Source organism: Camelus ferus, chromosome 1 (assembly GCF_009834535.1).
Source record: "Camelus ferus isolate YT-003-E chromosome 1, BCGSAC_Cfer_1.0, whole genome shotgun sequence".
Lineage (NCBI taxonomy): Eukaryota > Metazoa > Chordata > Mammalia > Artiodactyla > Camelidae > Camelus > Camelus ferus.
The window spans coordinates 54,075,192-54,097,149 of NC_045696.1; the positions used below are offsets into that span (position 1 = coordinate 54,075,192).

Consider the following 21,958-nt stretch of genomic DNA (forward strand, 5'->3'; position numbering starts at 1 on the left):
ATGTCTTTAAATTACTGCATAGAATGAAGCCATTATTTCATATCCCATCAGAATTCCAACATTAAAATTACAGTTCTGCTAAACACACACAAGCATCTGAAAAGACATGATAATATTTTCATTTGCAGTAAGATAAAGTAATTTTTCAATTTTTGAATTAATATCAATGCACTTTAAAAAAATAAAATAGATTTCTGTTTATATAAGCCACCTAGTTTGTGGTAGAGTAGCCTGAACTAAGACAGAACTTTCAGAAAACCCAATGAGAAAGCAAACAAAAAACCCTTATCTTCTCTGAAGTCCTCAATCACAACAGGGAAGGATAAAGTATATAGGATCTCATAGGTATAAAAATTGGAACATACGAGATTACAAGGTTATGAAGAACTGAAGAGCCTGAGAATAGAGTCCACGCAGGGTAGAGAGACAAATGAAGACAGAGACAAGGTCATGAACTGTGAGAGTGGAAAATGGTCAAGGGAGTAGAGGTCATGGGGAAAATCAGAGCAGACTGAGCAACAGTGAGAAAGTAGGCGATGCTAAACTGATCGTGAGCCTTGAGGGGAAATGAGTCTGATGCTGCTCTTTCAGTGTGGCTGCGTTGCTAGGCGACTGAAGTGCAGAAGGAATGGAGGTCATGGGAGTTGAGGGGACTGAGATACTAAGGTTTCAGATGAGTCTTGAACTTGCAACTGTAAAGTATAAAGCCCTACGGATGGACCCAACCCTAGTGGTGAGGGTTGAAAGGGCTTGGAATGAGGTAAGAGGGGAGAATCATCCTTCGCGGTGAGCCATCTCTGGGGCTGTGTGTTTTGTCCACCACAATGTGTAAACAGTGCTAACAGGACCATGTGGGCCAGCCCTGGCCACAGACAGGTGACCAGGTTCTTAGCCAGACAGGAGGTGTGGAAAGGGTGATGAAAATTTTCCTTGTGGACTGGGAGGCTGTGGGTGAGTGGGTGGCTGTATATTGTATATACAATATAAATATACATAAAACATAATATATATAGAAAACAAATATTTTAAAAGTATATTATTTTGTTTTGAGCCTTAAGTAACTTTAAAATAACAGACAGCAGAGATACCTGCTCCCCAGCAATCCCAGGGCCAACCTTTGACAGGTACCCCAAAACTAAGGAGAATTTCTCTGATCATAATATCCGAAGAAAAGTTTACTCCTTATTTAAACACATAATAACCTACACAATGGTGTCTTTTCTCACCCCTACTACTCTCTAAAGTTTACATTCTTCACTGTGTCAAAAGTTTGATTAATTTATCCATTCACTCACTCATACAGCTATTTTCTGTCTAATCCCTCCCTTTAGAATGTAAGCTTCATGATGGCCCAGATCTTTTGTTTTACCTTACATTCCCAGTTCCCTTCCCTCACCTGTGACTTTCTAATAGAAGTTGAATACGTAAACACACACTATATATACTACATACTATATACTATACACACACACACATATATATATGTTTTTTCTAATTACCTGGGCAAATATTTCAGTGTAAAAGGATCAAAAATAAAGTTGGCATAATACTGAATACTAAATAGATTAAATATTTCTTCTCTTTCCAAGGTGTTTCTAGTTTGCTTGAGTGATATTTAAAGGATATAAAAATGTAAAAGAGTAAGGAAGTGAATTATGTGATGTATCCCTTTGTCGTCCCATATCCGTAGTTATCTGTTTTAGTACATCTTACTCTTGCCTGAAGAAAGCGTAGTTTGCTCTCTCTCTCTCCTCTTCTCTGCTCCCCATCCCACTCCACATACACACACTCCCTTGCTACATACTCATCCTTAAGCCTATTTGTCAAATCTGTGATTTCCATGTAAGCAGTCCAATTCACCCTCTCTTTTGCATACTTCCCCTGATTTACATCACTAATGGGAATAATGAAATGTCTGGATTCAGTACTGCTCTTGCTGTATCTTTATAATCATCGCTGCAGTATTGAAATAATGAAAGCAAAATGTTCTGCTGCTTGGAGTGCTGGGCTAATGAGGTCAAGGTAGTTGGTCCAATTTCTGGGCAGGCTAGTTAGTATTTCACGCAAGAGAAAAAATGGTTTCAGAGCCATAGGCTGCACCCTTACCCTTAACTAGCTATCTTACAAAGACATAACATTGGTTACAAACAAACTGTGGTAAGAGAAAGGGAATGAATTTAGGTAAATCCACTATTTAGATAAGACTAGGGCCACTCTCATAACCAACTCAGTGATCTTGGGTCCACAATTAAGGAATCAAACTTAGCAACCCAGTAGAGTTAAGCTTAACAAATGGCAAGTGAATATATGTTAAGAATATAAGAATAAATCAGATAGAAATAGCCAAAGGTGAGGATAAATATTAAACAATAGGCACCATTCTGGAATGGCAAATTTCATATCCCGCAATGCCAGGGGATTATGGTAAACCTTTAAAATAAATATTAGTTTATTTTAGGGTCTCTTCATACAGCTGCACAGGTTGTGTACTGCACAACATTAGAGGAAGACTTTTACTTCTACTATGATGTGAATGGCCCACACAGGGGCTCTGACTCTTTGATCTTTATATCAGCTCCATAAAATAAACACTACTATTCACCACTGTCACCTTACATGTGAGGAAAAGGAAACTATTAGAGAATAAGTAATTTGCCCAAGTCACACAGATAATGAGTAATGGAGACAGGATTCAAAGCTGTTCCACTTAAGTTAAAGAAATCTTCAGAATGAGGAAAATAAAATATCTGTTTAATTTGAGCAGGATAATATATTGAAATCCAAGAGAAACCCCCCTGGAACCAGAAAAGGGAGTATCTTCATTACCTTCAGGAATGCCCACAGGGAGAATGAAGAATAGTCCAGGGTCACAGGGGATGATCTAAAGAGTCCAGAAGTAGATACAGGCTGAAATAGCACTGGATCTCACCAGTAATCCTAATTCATATCTTTATCATGGCATGTCCTTATTTAGGGCACACTTTAGCAAGGGAAAGGTATAAAGACTCACCTGTGGTTTATTTCCCAGACCCGAGACATACAGAAAACCACTCTTTACTCAGAATAGAGAAGATAGATTGGATATTCTTGTGTTTTTTATGTTTTTCCACTGGGAGCCGTGGGAGGCTTGTAAAATGCCGATTATCAGGTCTTACCTTAGGCTACTCAAACTCCATGTTCCCAGAAGATACTGAAACACATCACAATTCGGGAAACCCTGCCCTAGAAGACAGGTGAGGTGATAGAATGCTCTAAATTCCTAAAGGCCACAGATGGGCACAGGATTTGGGAACAGATGAGAAACCCAAAAAGGGGCAATTAGGGACATCAGATTCAACCACAAACACCAAGGCTCCCTCTTGGATGTTCTGCTTTTGGATGGACATGCAGTTAGAGCTCCACTAGGCGTTTCATCCCAGGATCCGACCCATGTTAGGAGAGCTGATGTGGTGGAAGGCTTTCTCTAGCCTCGGCTTCCTTACTTATACCATGAGGATAAAATTACCCTCTTGCAATATTATGAGGATAAAATGAGATGACTTATGGGAAGCACCTGCTGTAATGTAAGTTTGCATTGATGATAAGCATTGCTGTAGTTATTACTCTTGTTAGAAGACTGTAGGAAGGCCACTGGATCTAGAAAGAAAAGCCAGTTGTTTTCAGATTGGGCAAAGGAATCAGTCAAAGTGGGTTCCTCCTTGTTAAACATAGCGTTACATTACTCAAATTCAGTGTAAAACAAATTTGGCTCTGGTTACATTGTCATAGTACTATTTAATGTAGAGTTATTACAAACAAAAGGAAATATTTAGGAAATGCAGTAACAGGAAGGCAAAGACCACGGGAGCCTTTGAGACTAATGTGCTGCTTAGGTCTTTCCAGCGTGGTCCAGGAGGTGGACAGCAGTTAAGAATAAGCCTTTACAGAGAAGGGACAGGCCATCTCTAAGGAGAGGAGGACAAGGCAGCTGAACCATCTTGAGTGTGCTTCATTTTCAGGACTATAGCTAAGAGGAGGAAGAATCAGCGAGAGCTTGTGTAAGGATGGCAGTGTGGGAATATTGCTGATAGAGTCAATGACTTTGATTCTAAGAGACATTTTCTTCCTGATTTTTATGACGGGGAAGAAAGCATCTGGCACAAGCTTCAGGAAAGGTGTAATCTTTGAGTTAGTGCAGAGGGAAAAATCTACAGCAACAAGTCAAAGGACTGCTGGTTAGACTTGGCAAAAATTGCCACTTAGAGGAGCGTGATTGAGAGAGGTGGGCGTGCATGCAGGAGTGTATACCACCAATTCAGGATGTCTGGGAAATGGCGGTGCGCTGGTTAATTGGACATTATGCTTTCCCAAGTGTTTCCATCATTATGCAGCACATATGGATTACCAATTTTCAGATAAATGAAATGTATGTGGAATCTTAAAATATTCACAGACTGTCTAGTCTACTGTTTTCATTTTATAGGTGAGGACATTTAGGTCCAGTTAGGAGTAACATGTGTGAAGTCACAGCTAATTAATAATGTAGCCAAGATCAGAACCCAGATCTCCTCATTTTTAGGTCAGCATTTATTTCCACTGCTCCATGCAGTTACAGAAATCTTAACATTCTTGAAGCTTTTTTGGTGATTGAGAATTTTAAGCGGTTTGGAGGACATCATTACTGATAACTGTACTCTCCAGGCCAGGCTAAAGGACAGAAGTTAGAGATACAGGAGACTGGGTTGAATCTCTTCCCACTCAAAACAGTGCCTCATAACTTCCTATGAGAAACAAACTGTTGATAGTTGCTTGTTCATTTATCATTTGCTTCCCTCTCATAAACTGTTTTATAAAATATGCAAATGAAAGTGATTAGGCTTTGTGAGTGTTTGCAGAAACAGTAGTTTTCGATGGAAATTTAGAAATGAAAGAGGTGCGTAGAAAAGCATTTGAAAATAGTATGATTAAAAGAAAACTCATTACATATCTTAGAAGCAACTGCCCACAGGCTTAAATTTCAGTTTTGCAAGGCTATCACAGTACAGGTTGACCTGACACTCGGTTAAAATATTGGAAGGCACAAGTGGAAAACATGCTAGAGGTAATTTTAGGGAAAATCCTCATTTGTTGAGGCCCCTGTCTCCACAGCTCACAAAATCTGTAATCAATCCATCTCACGACCAAGACTACTATAGAAATATTATTTTGGGGCATTACTTCCAATTGAAAATATAAAGCGGACTTTAAAAAAAATAATGTTTATTCAATCACACTAATAAATTTATATTAGTCTCAAGACATAGTGATAGAATTAAGGGTTGGGAGTCTAAGGTAGATTTCTAGAACAGACTTCTCATACTCAAATGTGCACATCCATCAACTAGGGAACTTGTCAAAATGTGGGTTTAGTACATCTGGGGTGGGAACCACTATCCACATTTCTAAATTTCCCCCAAGAGATGCTAACTGCTGGTCCATGGACCACATTTTGATGAGGAAGGGTTGAGATGAGTGGGAAGAAAGGGGAGGGGCAAGAGAGCTCTATGACCCCGGGAAATCAAGTCTTATGGTTGATCTGTTTCTCACTAGAAACACTAATAATAACTACTGTATATCAAAGTGAAGAGACTTTGGTTAAGGATTTATAACTAAAAGCCAATATGTTTTGGTGCTGAAAAGAATATGTGTGTGTGTGTGTGTGTGTGTGTGTGACTGTGAATGAGCACCCAGTCTTCACAGCTATCCTCCTCACAGCAGTCAGAGTAATCTTTATAAAATGCTAAATCACCATGTCACTCCCTTTGAAAAAATTCTTTCAGTAGCCCCCTTTGCTGTAGAGACACTGTGAAAACTCTTAAAATAGTTTACATCGTTCTCCTGGATCTGGCTACTGTCTCGTGTTTTATCACTCTTTAAATACACCAAACATCTCTTTGTCCTTTCAATAATATGTTTTCTCTCCCTTCACAATACCACTCACAATACCACTCCTTCTTCCTGAAACATTGTTTCTCTTCCCCCACCATTCTACTCTTTCTTTTCTTCACTTACTATCCCTTTTCATCTCTCCAGGGATGTCTTCCTCAATACCTGACATCAAGTATAAGAGCCTCTGCTGTATAATTTCACAGCATTTTTCTTTTACCCTATATAACGCATCATATTGTCATGGTCCATTTACTTGAAAGTCCTCCCTACTGTACTCAAATCTCCTTGGGGACAGAGACCATGTCTTTTTTTTGCCTGTTATTTTAGCCTCTTTTCTTAGCTTGAAACTCTCTAGGCAAACAGTTAATAACTACTGAATAAATAAATGAATGAGTAACAACTGCAATCCTGGATGGAAGACTGGAAGAGGGACAATGTAAGACACTGTCCAGAGACCAGAAATTGTTAGCTGGGATAACCTAACAGGGTTTGGGCAGCCAGAAAGCTTTTTTTTTTTTTTTTCCCCCTAGAAAAAGATGCCCAAGATCATGAAGCATCCATGTTGGGCAAATGAAATCAGGAAGGTAGGTGGGGAAGGAGGCAGTTTTAAAGGGGTGGTGAAGAGTATAGAAGACAAAGTGCATAGATCTAATTGTGGTTCTTCTGGGGCTATTCAGACAACGTAACAGAACATACTGAGCAGAGAGAAAACCTGCACTTAGGATAGAGAAAAGGTTGAGGGGAATGGAAGCTGGAATAAAATATCTTCCCCAAATCCTTGCAGAAGCAAAGGATAGCTACACTGGGAAGCCTGAGACTGCTGACAGTATGGATTTAGGAGGCACTTAATTGCTTAAATACTTTAAGATGTGAGAACAGGCTTGTAATAGTTTACAGAACCAAAATAACATCTTGTGCGACCCATGTGACAATTAAGGGCATATTTGTGAAATATTTTATGTCCAGAATAGAATAGGCAGGAAGAGAAGAGAGGAGATGCAAAGGGCTCCTAAAATAAAGCTCGCCTTGGGGCTTGTGCATGCAGGATGATGACAAGTCAGGGAGATGCTCCCTAGTTTTCATTGGTGACACTTCTGACACTTGGATTTGTATTCTCAGGATATCCTCTAAAACTGTCATTTTCAAACTTTCTAATAAGCAGTGACCCTTTTGTCAAGTAAAATATTACCTCTTGGAAAGGAAAATATAATCAGGTTGAAAGGAGGCCTGTGGAAATGAACAATGAGTCTAGCCCCCTGCACCCTCCCAACATCCCATCTTGGGTTCCTGGCAGAACCTCAAGGCTCTGGAACACACTCTCACAGTCCAGTTTCTTCTGCCTCTCAGGACAGGTACTGGTCCCCCTCCCCACACATTAGGGTGACTTACATTTGCACAGACCCTATGGACTGCTTATCCCGGTGATATTTTGAAAGTTTAAATTCAGCTTTGACTCCAAATGATATATATATTTATATTTATATTTATATTTATATTTATAAAATTATATATATAAAATTCACATATGTATATATTTATATATATTATAAATTTCATATATATATACCCACTTATGTACATATTATGTTTGTCTGCTTATCTATCTACGTACCTATTTATCTATCTGAATGGTTGTACTATTTACCATTAGGTATAAACAAATACAAAGATTTATTACATATCAACTTTTAAGGGAAACAAAAGGCAACAGTAGTAAATTTTTTCAATTTTAATTTTGTTTGTTATCAATCACATTCTAACAGAGTTCTGTGTTTCTAATTTACTCTGGATCTTTTTAACTCAATGACCTTGCCAGTGAGTAATCAATACCAATCGATAATGCATCTGGCCTTCATGAAGAGATCCTCTAGAAGAGATTTTTAATAAGCTGTTGAACCTTAAAAGAGTACCTAACAGTCACTCCCTAAATATTTGTTGAAAGATCTACTGAATAAATGAGTGTTGGCTTTTGTTTTTCTTTTTTAAAATTATGATTTCACTATGCAAGCCATGATAGGGTCTGATATATCCATCGCTGTGGACCTGGAGACAGAAGGTCTGGGTTGAGTGCCAAGTCCAGATAATCTCTTGTTTGATGCTAGGTCCCATTTTCATTTTTTGTAAAGGTCAGGTAGCAAGGAACTCCTTAAAACTATGCACTGCTATAAGTACGTCAGTGACTCTCTTGGGTAGTGTCTGCACTCCTGTTGAGCCCTACAGAGCATCTCCTTGGGAATGCCAAGGAGAAGAGCAGGATTTCTCTGGACTTTTTTTTCTCTCTAGTGAGTATTTCCCTTGTTCATAACAATTCTGTCTAAAATCAGTAGGAGTGACTTTATCCCCTGATATTCTCTCTAGTCAGAAATGTGTCTTAGTTTAAGACGATCCTCTAACCCCTACTTTCTAATGAGTATTTTATTAACATTGAAAGGATTAAATTATCTTTGCTTTCTGGCAAAAAATTAGACTTTTACCTGCCTTTGTAACTCCCAGCAAAAATTACTTTTTTAAAGCAAGAGTAACCTTTAAAAGGTCTGCATGCAATAGAATAAATGTTTGTGTCTCCTCTTCCAAATTCATATGTTAAATTCTAAACCCCCAAAGTGCTGATATTAGGAGTTTGGGAGGTGACTGTGTCATGAGGGTGGAGCCCTGAGAAATGGGATTAGTGCCCTTAGCAAAGAGACCCCAGAGGGTCCCTGTACCCCTCCCACCACATGAAAACACAGTGAGAAGTAGGTCTACGAACCAGGACATGGGATCTCACCAGACACCATATCTGCCAGTGTCTACACTATAGATTTTCTAGCCTCCAAAACTGTGAGAAATACATTTCTGTTGTTTATAAGCCACCTAGTCTATAGTATCCTGTTATAGCAGCTGGACTGAACTTAAGAAGTCTCTAATTGACTGTCTGAGGACTATCAGTCAGCCTCCCTGATAATAGGTTGAATGCCTCGACCTTTTGTACTCAGAACAAGAAGAGATCATTTCTCTCAAAGGGCTGTAAAGGTGAACAGTGTCATATAGGGCATATACTATACTATCAAGATGTACTTCATAAATTGTACCCGCAATACAGAATTCAGGAACCAAATGCCGAATATAACATAGCAAGATTCAGTTAATTTTTTTTTAAATGGAAGTACCGGACATTGGACCCAGGTCCTCATGCATGCCAAGCATGTGCTCCACCACTAGAGTTATACCTTCCTCTCAATTAAATGTTAATTAACATTTTTGCACTTCTCTTTAAAAATGATTCTTTACCATATAGCTGTGTCCAGACTATACTTAAGCAGAAGGCTGATAACCTAAGATTTTCTGATTGATTTAGAGAGAAGCATCATTTTTTGAGTTCAGAGTATATGCCATATGAGTTTATTTAATCTTTATAACTGCCTCAGGAAGAAGGTATTTTCCTGTCCATTTGATAGACCTAAGTTTTAAAGCTCAGTCAACTTAATAACTTGCCCACAGTTATGCAACACAAAAGCAGTGTAGTGGGATTTGAATCCAGGTGTGAAAGCTTTAAATCACCAACCTCTCTCTCTAACACCATTTAGTTTCCCAAAAGATAAAAAGGTAACTTTTAAAAGATACAGAACTTTAAATTTTGATATAGAGCACACTTATATATAGATTAGATTAAGATCTAATATAGAATGCTAGATTTAGAATAAACTTCAGGTATAGAGGACAAAATATTTAGCCCAAATCAGAAAATTGTCATTAAATACATATTTTGTAAGTGCCCTCTGCAAGGCTGGTAAATGCTAGTTACTTGATTTTACAACTGAAACCAAGACATAATTTACTTACAATATTCCTGGCAGTGGTCTTCTAGACTTCAATATTCCCAGCACCTGCCAGGTCCAACAATCTGCCAGCAAAACTATGTAGATGAAAGATGGACCTTATATCTCTAAGATTTTATTTAACTCTAAAGATAAATAAAAATAATAAAACCAAAGCATTGATTCTTTCTTCTTCTTTAAGCACTGAAAAATAGAATAGAATGCTCTTTAGTTCATTATATTTTCAGAATTTGATCACCCTTGCCCTCTTTTGAGAAAGTGGAAGCAGAGATCAGAACAAGAGGAAAACCAAGGGAGTCTACGACTTAGTTGGCTTCACATCTCACATCCCCATCCAATTTAGGCAGCTAGGGGCTAATATTTGAAACAGAAAACAAGCAGAATAGCTAGCCACCCAGTACGTTATTGAATGACGCCAGGCTTTGATTTTTCCAGCTAAAAATATGAGTCATGTGTAGTGTACCCCTCATTAAAACTCTAAGTCACCCTTAACATTAGAAACATGCTTGAGTTCCACAGCCCATGCCCCACTCCAGTAGCAATGAAGGACTGATACTGGTACACATGTCTTCTCACCCAAAACCAATGGGGACACAAAGCAGTGAAACTGCAAGACAGATTCCTATTTCAGAACTGTCCCTATAAAGGCAGGCATTGTTATGTGGATGTTGAGCCTGAAATAAGGATAACATCTGAACACTATTTTGCAGAAAACTTAGACAGACTAGACATATAGATGAAAGATAAACAGATAATCTGAAAATTAGCACAAAGCTTATAACTATATTTTAATTACTTTGAGTGATTTTATGAGTTTTGATTTGTGTAAATGATGGACATGAACATTCATCCCAGAAATGGATCTAGCGCCCTCTTGTGGAAAGCTGTTGTTGCCCATGGTAATGACCCTCAGGGCGGCAGGGGATTCATGCCTCAAGGATACTGCCAGTAGCAGTAAAATGAAACATCAGATTCCTTTCAACAATAACCATAAGAAGGCACAGAGTCAGACTATGATGCTTCCGATATAGCCTCCTTAGCAAATAAATTAAATAAATAAATAACCCCCACCTTATTTCAGTGAGCACTTCACCATGTGCCAGGAACTTTGCATACACGTTTTTGTTTGTGCTTAGGAAAACATTTCAAAGGTGGATTTCTTTTCCCTACTTCCTCCATTAGGAAACTGAGGCCTCTAGGGGTTAGGAAATATGTAAATATGAATAAAGAATATTGGTAGACTTGTCTATGTCTGTCTTCTGGCTGCAGTTAGATGCACGAGCCCTGACTCGAAGAACAGGACACACATGTCCTCTAGGACAGGGCTCACCTGTGGGACCGCAACTTGTGCACTTGTGTTTAAAACAACAGAGCTGGGAATCTGACTGGGGTGAACTTGATTCCCACCCCTAAACTTTATGAAATAGTCACTCCCTCTTTGCTCATTTCCTACTATGCATTTATCTGTTCTTTACACATTGTAGGTTAATTATCAACTTTAGCCCTCATTTTGCATTCTGCTTTTCTTAATGATATTCACGTTTGCTACCTTGTTTTGTGGACCCTGTTCTGGAGGAGTCATGTATCCTCCTTTTTTTTTTTTTTTTTTTTTTTTTTTGAGTCAGAGCAGATGTACTGAACTTTAGACAGAAAACAAACATATACATAGCTACTAGCATCCTTTCATCTGCATGTAAATACTACCCCTTAATTTACTGTACACGGGCATTCAAAACTACCTTCTGTATTTTACTGACAATAGATGGTATGGACTATAAGATGCACTGTTATTTTATGAGTCACTAAGAAAGAAACATATACGACCAATTCAATTATAATAGGATGCTATCTTATCAACTCTAAGATATAATTCAATTTTAGAAATATTAATTTGTGAATAAAATGTATGTGGTCTTAGAATTGACGAAATCTGGTATGTGTTACATAGCTCTTGTAGCTGGCTATATTGACTAAGTATTCTTTGCATGGATCTAATTTACGCACGCAACTCACTACTCCTCGACCTTTTATACAAGTTCCAGTGTGCATGTATAGGCAGGCTGGCCCTGTGTTTGATCATACAGACCTGGGAACCAGACTGACCTCTTCCACTTACTAGCTGATGCCCCTTGGGAAAGTTTCTTAACCTTTCAGTGGGTCATATTCTCTTCTCTAAAACACAGATAATAAAATCTAACTTATCATGAGGATTAAATGAGTGAAACAGTGCCTTGCACGCATTAAGTGCTTAAAATGTATTTACTGTGAACATAGCTGTTATTACGATCACAGAGTACACGAAGATGTGAGCTTTGCTGAACTCCTGATGCAAATCTTCACAATGCCCAGAGCATTCCATCTCAACTTCAAGATGCAAACCTTTAGAAGCATGCAGCTGTTCCAGACATCAAGAATGCATGCTGAGGCCATAATCACGCCAGTTCTACAAACTGCCATGAAAGCCAGTCCTTCCAAGTCTTATATCCCCAGAGGACATACACACTGATTCACAGAGAATCTGCTGTTTCTTAAGTATATCCACTTTCCATAAATTTACAATTAATATTAATCTTGATCTTGAAAATGAGCTGTGAACCAAAGCAAATCGCCTTAAAACCAGATTTTCATTAATGAGGAGATTTACTATAAGTTTCTCCCCGCCTACTTTTCTTACTTGGCTTTTGTGAGAAACTGCACAGCATCTTTCACTGGTGAGATCTGTACCGTGACTGCTAACACATGGTTGAGAGCACTTTTGTACTTAATTAGTGGAGAAACACAAGCAAAGGTAGTATTTTCCTTTCTCTTTCTGGCTTAACTTCACTTAGAATGATGATCTCCAGGCCCATCCATGTTGCTGCAAATGGCATTATTTTATTCTTTTTTTATAGCTGAGTAGTATTCCATTGTATAAATACACTGCAGCTTCGTTATCCAGTCATCTGTATACTAACTACTAGATATAAATTAGGTAAATAACAAACTTCTACAATATAGTACAGGGAACTATATTCAATATCTTGTAGTAATCTATAATGAATAAGAATATGAAAAGGAATACATGTAAGTATATGTATGACTAAAACAGTATACTGTAAACCAGAGATTGACACAACATTGTAAACTGACTATACTTCAAAAAAAATTCAAAAAAAAGAGTAAAGGCAGAACCTCATTCATTTCCCTCTGATCTCTTGCTATGATGTCATATGCTGACAGCGGGCCCACACATAGCCACATGTCTGACAAGTGCACCATACAGCTCAAGGCCGAGGCAGTCTTGAACCTACCATCCCTCCTCATGCACACCCTGAACATCAACATGTACGGATGCTCACCTCAAGCAGTCACTGAAGATCAGACACACTTAGAGAGCTGCCAGTACGCCCATTCCTCCAGCTTCTGCCTCTCCACCCCTCCTCATTCTCCTTGCTTATACTTGCTTGAGCTGTGTGTGTGAAGTGGATGCATTTACCCACGGCTCTAGCAAGAATCTCCTTTTCTGTTTCCTCTAGGTACTGTAGTTCCTTTAAACATTAGGCCAAAAGAATGTATCTAGCACCCAGTTTCCAAGTACATCTGAGATGGGCCAATGGGGTTTTTCTATGGAGGAAAATCCGAAGTCACTTATCAGGAACACATTAAACTAAAGGCATGCTCTCATCTGTTTCTCCTATTCATCTCTTTTCTACTTACTGTTCTTAAATAAAAAGAGAGCAGGGAAAGACAGCATGTCGTAGCACAGTCCAGTGTAATGCAGCTATCCTGTGCAATCTGACCACATGTCTTTTCATACGGAAATGGGTGACAAGTAGAAATCATGAATCATGGGACTGTCTAGGCAATCAAGGCCCTCGGCTTTGTCAGTAGCATTTTCAGCTCTAGCCACTTCTAATTTTACTTTTGAATTTTTAAAAATGTATTATTTTATTAAAGTCTAGTTGATTTACAATGTGTTAGATTCTGCTGTACAGCATAGTGATTCAGTTATACATATACATTCTTTTTCATATTCTTTTCATTCTAGGTTATTACAAGATATCAAATATAGTTCCCTGTGCTATACAGTAGGACCTTGCTGTTTATCTATTTTATATAGAGTAGTGTGTATCTACTAATCCCAAACTCCTAATTTTACTTTTGAAATTTTAATTCACCTTTTTCTTTGTATTTATATTTAGGCTCTCTTTCCCTGAGATTTCCCATCTATCAATCCAGACAGCCTGCTACATGTCCTGGAGTCTACTAAATCATCTATGATCTCAGTCTGCAAACATCTCATGGCATAAACAAGCAACCATTAGACAAACCATAGATGCACAGAGATGATTTCAGTCTCCAACTCGTAAGAGAAATAATGCACGTTTTCTCTCGATCTTGGTTCTCCCCATTTATTTCTCTTTTTCCTGCCCTTGAAATTTTTCTTGCTCATGTCAGGTTGAAAATGTCAAATTCTAATCATTTAAATATGAACTGAAGGCAAGGAGCTCTAAGGACCATGTCCCAGGTTCTGGGTTATCACACATAAGACTCGGGCCCTTGTATCTGAATGACGTCCCTGAGGCAAGGAGCTGTCCTGAGTCTCGAGAATCTTTCAGTGTCTTAAATGTGGTTCTAATGGGCCAGCAGGATGTGAGTGAAGCTCTGGAGTGCGGGGCTCAAGAAGATCTACCTAGAGGAGTAAAGGCAACATTGAAACTGCCTACCACTTTTATGGGATTTGCAGGGAATAAAACTATTCATTTATTCATGTTTAACAATGTAACAATTATTTAACAAGTAGTTGCTATGTGCTACATCCAGGCTAGATGCATGGGATACACATCTGCACCATCATTGTCCGATTTTCGGGGTATTTACAATGTACCAGACACTGTTCTAAGTTCTTTGCTTTTGAGAAATACTAAATAAAATATAGTTTCCATACTCAAGGAGCCATCATTTTCCTCTCTCTCATGCTCAAGAGTTTCCTTCCCAGGGACTTTGAGGAAATAGCTGGGTTTTTACCACTAACTCTCTCTAACTGGAATGAGAGCAGAATTTATTTGGGATCTCCCATCTGGTAGTCAATATTACCAATGGCAACCCATTTTGTACATTTAATCTCTTTCCTTTCATTATGTTTCAAACTTTTCAAGGTGGAATATGTGGAGGCAGCAAGGCACGGAGGACAACATGGCAGAATCGTGAGACACCTACAGGTCTGCTTTCTGTTAGTCACAGCTCACACGACACCTGCATTGGGCCAGTTGAAAATAACCAACAAAATGACACATTGCACACATGTCTGAAGGCAGACATTTCCAAGAAGACTTCTACCGCTTTCTTTAAAAACAACAAAACAAACCAATACAAAAGCCTGAATGGAGAGAACAATCCAGCCCTGGTTACTAACTACAAGAAAAAAAAAAAAAAAAGAGTTAACCATGGGACATTAGATATAACTCAAAACCAACGAAACATAAAGTAGCTTAGAAGGAGGTTGCTCTGGTCTTTACCACCCTTTCCTACAGCAGATCACTTCTTTCTGAAAATTAATGTCTGAAAAAACAAACACAAAAAAACCAAGAAATGCAATTCCACGGGCAGAGCGTGAAGCTGGTGAGATGTGAATAAAGAATGCTGAACAGCTCAGTAGGACCATTATCTATTTGTTTATTAAGCTTTCCAGTATAGTAGATTGATCTGAAAATAACAGAACGTTTATGAAGCATGAAGCGTTTCCTAAGCTTTCAATTAAAATGAAATAAAACAAAATGCTGGATCTGTGTTCATTGTAGGAAATCTCATTAGGGCACTGGTCATCACAGCCAGGCATGGCCTCATCGCCTTGTGCACCTCACTGCCCACTGGCTCAGCTCAGGCACCAAGTGTAAGTGGTGCAGCCCTTCGCTGACACGGTCTTTGTTTCCAGGGTGTAACATACCGCAGTGATCTCTTAATAACAAGACCAGCACTGTGACCCCACTTTATAGATGAAAAAAAAAAAAAAAAGTCTATCAACTGGCTTTCCATAGCATTTGTTGCAAAAAATTAGGAATAGAACATAACGTTCAAGAAACAATGTTAACTCCCTGAAACACTTAGCTATGCTTGTATTTTTGTGGTATCTTTTTCGCCAGCAGCTTGAACTAAGAGAGGGAAGCAGAGAAAAGAAGAGAGCATGACATGAAGAAGGGAAGAGAGCAAATCAGAGAATGAAACAGGCCAGTGACACGTGCTGACAGCTGGACGCCAGGGAGAACTGAGCAGGGCGGGGTGGAGCGTGGGCAGTAGGAGTGGTATGAGAGCCATGATATTATGATTTATAATTAGAAATATATATTTGGTTTTCACCCCTATTTCTGGCACAGAGCTCCTAAAACCCTTGGAATTTCCTAAGGGACAACAAGAGCAATAAAGATGTCTTATTATTCATAACATGGCCCTTTCAACCACACCTGACTTTATGTTAATGATGTGACTTTACGATCCTCCCTAAATGTGAAGGCTGGTTGCCAGGGAACCATCAGATGATTGGCAGTTTGGAACTTTTAGCCCCACCCCTGGTCTCTGGGGAAGGAGAGGGACTGGAGATCGGGTTCATTCACCAACGACCAATGATCTAATCAATCAAGCCTGTTATAAAACCTCCATAAAAAGCAAAAAAGACAGGATTCGGAGAGCTTCCAGGTTGGTGAACATGTGGAGATTTGGGGAGAGGGCATGGAAACTCCACACCCCTTTCCACATACCTTGTTACGTTCTATTCCATCCAGCTGTTGCTAAGTTATGGCCTTTAATCGGACAGGAGTAACCTAATCAGAAAAATATTTTCCTGCTTTCTGTAAGCTGCTCTAGCAAATTAATCAAACTTGAGGAGAAGATCATGGGATTCTCTGATCTCTAGTTGGTGGGTTCAGAAACACAGGAAACAACCTGGACTTGTGATTGGCACCTAAAGTTGGGGGAGGGAGCTATTAGGACTGAGCCCTTAACCTGTGGGATTGGACGCTATCTCTGAGAACACGGTGTCAGAATTGAGTTGAACTGTAGGACACCCGGCTGGTGTTGCAGGGTTGCTAGGTATGTGGAAAGCCTTCAGGTCTGGGGTCAGAAGTAAAGTTGTGTTGCAGAAGAGTGTGAGAGAAAAGGAGATATATTTTCCTCAGTAGGAGCTTTGACCCCTCTTCTTAAGAACCAGAAAAACGGAAGAGCTGTAGGGTCAGCTTCATTTTCAAGATCCAGGAAAAGTTTAAAAATAAATAAACAAATAAATAAAATGAATAAATGAATGAGTCTAAGTCAGAGTAGTCCACAAGCAATCAGAACCAAGAACAGCAACCAAAGCCAGTATTACGATGAGAGTCTGTTCTTAGTTTGAGTGGTTTTTGTTTGTTTTTGACTAGTAAAAATCTCACTAAGCTACATATCAGGGCTACTCAATTCCTGTCTCCTCCATACTGTCTGTCTTAAAAAACACTTCTACTTTCCCCAGTCCTCTGGAAACACGAATTGCATCAAAATCACTTGTACAGCAAATTACCATTACATTTGGAGAAATTCCAGCTGAGGACAGTTTTCACCACTCCCTGAAAGGCCTCTGGACACCCACACCCACAGTGGAAAAATTACGTATGAATAGTGCATATTTATAACCTGAAGCAGCTCCAAGAGAAAAGCAAGGCCAGGTACAGAATAGAGCCTCGTCTTTCCCATTTTCTATTTTTCCTACTGTTAAGGCAAGATTTCTCCTATCATCTAAAGAAAGCAATGGCTCAAGAGTGGAGTTTTAAAAATAATGAACCATTTATCCATGAAGCCAAAATAGAACTCCTTCTCCACCTCCGGGACTTCACTCTTCTCATCTTGTTCGTGAACCACAGTGGAGTTCAGTTGGAACGGCACTGGGTTAGGAGTCAGCTGGAAGTGAAGCAATTGTGTTTCAGTCCTCTGCCAGCCAGTGAGCAGCTGTGTGATCCTGGGCAAGTCATTTAGCTTGGAGTGGGACTCTCTTTTAGATAAAGATCTTCCCAGCTTCAGAAGAACACGCTATAGAATGAGACAGTGCTGGTACCTGCTTTAGGCACCACCACTTCCTAAATGATTGAACTAGGCAAGTTGCTTAACCATCTCTACCTCAATTTCCTCAGTGGTCAAAGTGCGCAGACTTCACAGGGTTGCTGAGGACTCAATGAGATAAGGCTTTTAAAGAGCTTACCTGGCACGTAGTACACACTTATTAGCTTTTTGCCTTTTATTGTTATGGTGATGTGTAATCTTCTCCAATAACAGTCATCTCCTGTGTGCCTGGCATGTGTCTTTAGCCAGACACTTTACTAACACACACGGATAGGGTAAGTAATGGTTTGGAACAATCAGCGCTGGAGGTAGGGTGAGGAAGGAGAGTCTGGCTGATTGCTGTTGTGTTATTTTTCTTTCTTTTATGACCCATAACCCATACTTACTGGGACAACGTATATTCACAAACTGCCAGCCCAGAGAGTTGGAAGGGAAGCTGTTATTTAAAGGCTGTTCAGAGGGTCTAGACTGGTGTTTCGTGGTGACTACACAGAAAGAAAACTGTCAGAGAAGGGTTGATTTTACTAGCATGGTCTGCTTTGCTGTCTCAGACCTATTCCAAGTATTTGGGGGGCAAATAAATAAATATATAAACATACATATAAATAAATGGAAGGAAGGAAGGAAGGAAGAGAGAGGGAGAGAGAGAGAGAGAGAAAGAAAAGAAAGAAAAGAAAGAAAAGAAAGGAAAGAAAGGAAAGAAAGGAAAGAAAGAAAGAAAGAAAGAAAGAAAGAAAGAAAGGAAGGAAGGAAGGAAGGAAGAAAGGAAGAAAAGAAAGGAAGAAAGAAAGGAAGAAAGAAAGAAAGCAAGAAAGAAAGAAAGAAAGACAGACAGACAGACAGACTAAGGCATTTTTATCCCGGAAGTGTTTTAGGCTCAGTCAGGCATACAGAAGGCACCCACAACTGAAATAATGTGGTCTGCTAACAGTCGGTATCTGTGCGTGTGACACCTTTGAGCTAAGCATAATCATATACTTGAAGGGATATTCTGGGAAAGGGAGTTTCAGTGAAGTATGAATTTCAGGGTAACTTGCTTAATGTAGGTTGTGCACAGGTATCCTGAAGGAAGCTTGGAATTTGTAGAGCATATAGAAGGGATGAAGAATTATAAGAGAAAAGAAAGATATTTTTTAAATGAACATTCTGGAGACAGAGTTTGCAGTGTATACAGAGAGAAGCTGCTGTGGGGAAGGTCCTTCTTGGCTAAAGGACAGGGAGGCATGATAGCTGTACAGGAAGAGGAGCATGGATTCCACGTTTCAGATTTTTTGTTTCAACCCATAAGGTATTAATGAGACATTATAGACTTTTGCACAAGGAAGAAATATATTGAAATAAGTAAAGAAGCCAAATGAACCATATGAAATTGCCGATATTTAACCATTTTTACCTTACTGAAATGGTAATTTCATATGGTTCTATCTAATATCCTAAAATCAATCTGTCAGTTGAATTAGAGGCAGGACGATTAACTTGGAAGCTAAATACATTATAGAGAGGTAACATCTCATGGGCTTTGATAAAGGTTTTTCAGACAAGGAGAGACGAGTGAATTTTAGTGAAATATTTTTGCTTGAGATTTCTTAACCTCTATTTTCCTTCTATTTCTTTTTTTGGTCTTACTCTTGAGAAAGCAAAGCATTGGCTTTCTCCCATTCTTATGGGTCCAATTATGATGATTCTGATCTCTTAGCTGCTTAACCCGCAGACCCTCTACAGAAGTGGCGAGGCCCGTTCTTGCAGGAACAGCGGAGATGAGCTTAGTTTCCTAGGCTAGGATTGTTCTGCTGGATTTGACAGGTGAACCGCAAAATGCACGGATGAGCACAGCTACTGAGAACAAACTTCCAGTCTCATTATCGAAGCTCTTTGTTGGATTTGGAAAAATGCTATAGGTCTAAGAAAACCAAACCTTCCAGGGATCTTTTTGGTTTTGAACATTTTACAAAGAAAAAATACTGGTCCTTACCTAAGAGGGCTTAGGAGGCCTCCTCCTCAGAATAGTCAAATTTAGGAATTATGTAAGGATGTGCCTATAATTAATAAAATAGGGATACATAGCCACGCAAATGTTCTCATCTTCAAAAAATGATTTTGGGTTCTGTTGAGGGATGAGGGAAAATGTAATTTATGTGAACCATTTCAACCCACTTATAATTCTGTGGTAGAAATATACAACACCTAGCATGACAAAATTAGGTCACCGACTGATGTATATGCAGTCAAGCGAAATGCTTACAAAGTTATACCAAAAATAATGCCATCCAAATTTGCAGAGTTGGGATGGCAGGATATTTATGATGTGTGTTTTTCACTTTTCAGCTCTATCAGTTGTACTTAGTGCCAAAGATTTGTATCTGAGGTAATTTGCTTGACCTCTTTTCTCCACTGGTCTAGCTATATTACTGGCTTCCTTGCCTCCTATGGAAAATTTGGATTTCCTGTCTTTGCTCTGGTCAGTAACTCCAAAGAGAACACAACACAACACTTGGTTGCTAAACAAGTAGGTGGCCACAAAGACAATCCAATCCGCGTGTGTGCGTGTGTGAGTGGGGATGCATGCTTTCTCTGTACCTGCTCATTGCAACACATCTCTTCCGCCTCTCTCTTTCTCTTTCTCCTCTTAATTTACGGAAAAGAGAAGGAGAATAAATAAAAATGGAGGACCTTCTCTTTCTAAAAATACAGGATCATCCATGAGTCAGACCTACAAGCTCAAAGTGAGTTCCACAGCTCTGCCTGGCCCTGATGATGTGTTTGGGAGGATATGCACCAGCTTCCCTCTTTTTTGCTGACACATTAAATGCCGGGTGGTCCTTTGCAGGCTGAGTAAAAATGGATTTAAGTCTTGGCCCAAAGCTGCTTAACAGTTTGAAAATGTGGGCAGTTGCATTCATAGCCAGAAGCACAAATAACAATACAATTGCACTTTTTGCTTCCTATTTCCCTCACCCATCTTAGCATCAGACTATTGTTTGCAAAATGGCTCATGTTTATTTGTTTTGTGTCACCGGTTTGACTCTGAGCTCCTAGAAGTCAGAGCCCCTGCCAGCCACTTTGTATCCTTCACAGTGTGTTGTGCAGAGATTAAATAAACAAAGCTCCTCAAATGTGGAATGACAGAGAGAAAAAATAAGAGGAAGATACAAGAAACTGGGAGCAAAGTGTCAACACAGCATAGAGAGAGGCAGTTTAGGGAGCGCGCCCAGAAAGAAGAAAGACACGACAGCATCTCTTCGGTGGGTGGTCAGTATAGAACAACATTTAGTTAAAGACGTTTTCCTTCAGTACTTCCTCCTTTTGGCTCCCTGCTCACTTCCTTGTCCTCCTCCCTTCCTCTTTCTCTGTGTATAGCCCCCAAAGAGAGCTATGCAAGGAGAGTGGACAAGAGCTCAACAGAGCAGCCACACCGCAGGTTACAGGTGAGGAGATGCCCGGGCAGCACCAGGCTCTTTTCACAACTAGCAAGGACACTGTCTGCAATCCTGATGGAGACTAGAGGGCAGCAGCGCCTTGCGCAACACTGCAACCCAAACTCATGGCAAGGCCACTGATCTCTACCTGCGGCTGACTTAACACACTTCTATCTGTTGTGTTATCTGCTCTAGTATTTTGCCCTTCTCTGTGGGACCCTCGAGGTTGGAGAAAAGAATTAAGAAATGTACCCTGAGTTATTAAAGAACTGCTTAGCAAGCTCTTTTCCCCCAACCCCAGGAACAGATGCCATTTTTGCTGCCAACACTTTTCAAATCATCCTTCATCGAAAGGAAACAACTTTATTCCCCTCAACCCTTTCCAAAGGGAAACCTCGAGCCCAGGTCTACCCATATCCCCCGTGTGACAGTCAGCTTTGTTGAGAACCAGATGAGTCTGTGGTCTGTTTACTTTACAAAGAGCAAACAGGAAAGCATGGCACTCAGCCAATAAATGATGAGGTTAAGGTGGGTTTACTCAGCAGAGACATTTCAGATCCATTTGACTTCCCCTCCCTTTCCTTTACATTCCCCTTTCCGTTCTTATTTCTCTCTCACCTGACTGTTGCCTTTTGGGTACTTTTTCCTTTTCTTAGTATTCTCTCTCCTTTATTTTCTCAGTTACACTCTAGTCCATTCTTTCTATTTTGCTGCAATTCCATCCCTTTTCCTCTATCTCTGCCTCTGCCTTGTCTG

General features: G+C 39.5%; 2 long non-coding RNA genes across 2 annotated transcripts in view; both read right to left on the minus strand.

The window, feature by feature from the left end:
* The window catches only part of LOC116666611, a 1,176,059-nt gene that overhangs the window by 496,891 nt on the left and 657,210 nt on the right, over positions 1 to 21,958 (minus strand). The gene's annotated exons all lie outside the window — the stretch shown is intronic.
* On the minus strand, positions 1,578 to 19,618 carry LOC116666607. The gene is made up of 3 exons (XR_004323549.1): positions 19,608 to 19,618; positions 16,195 to 16,198; positions 1,578 to 1,751 (listed from the first exon to the last, which is right to left on the minus strand). It is a non-coding gene; the product is annotated as an uncharacterized LOC116666607 (long non-coding RNA).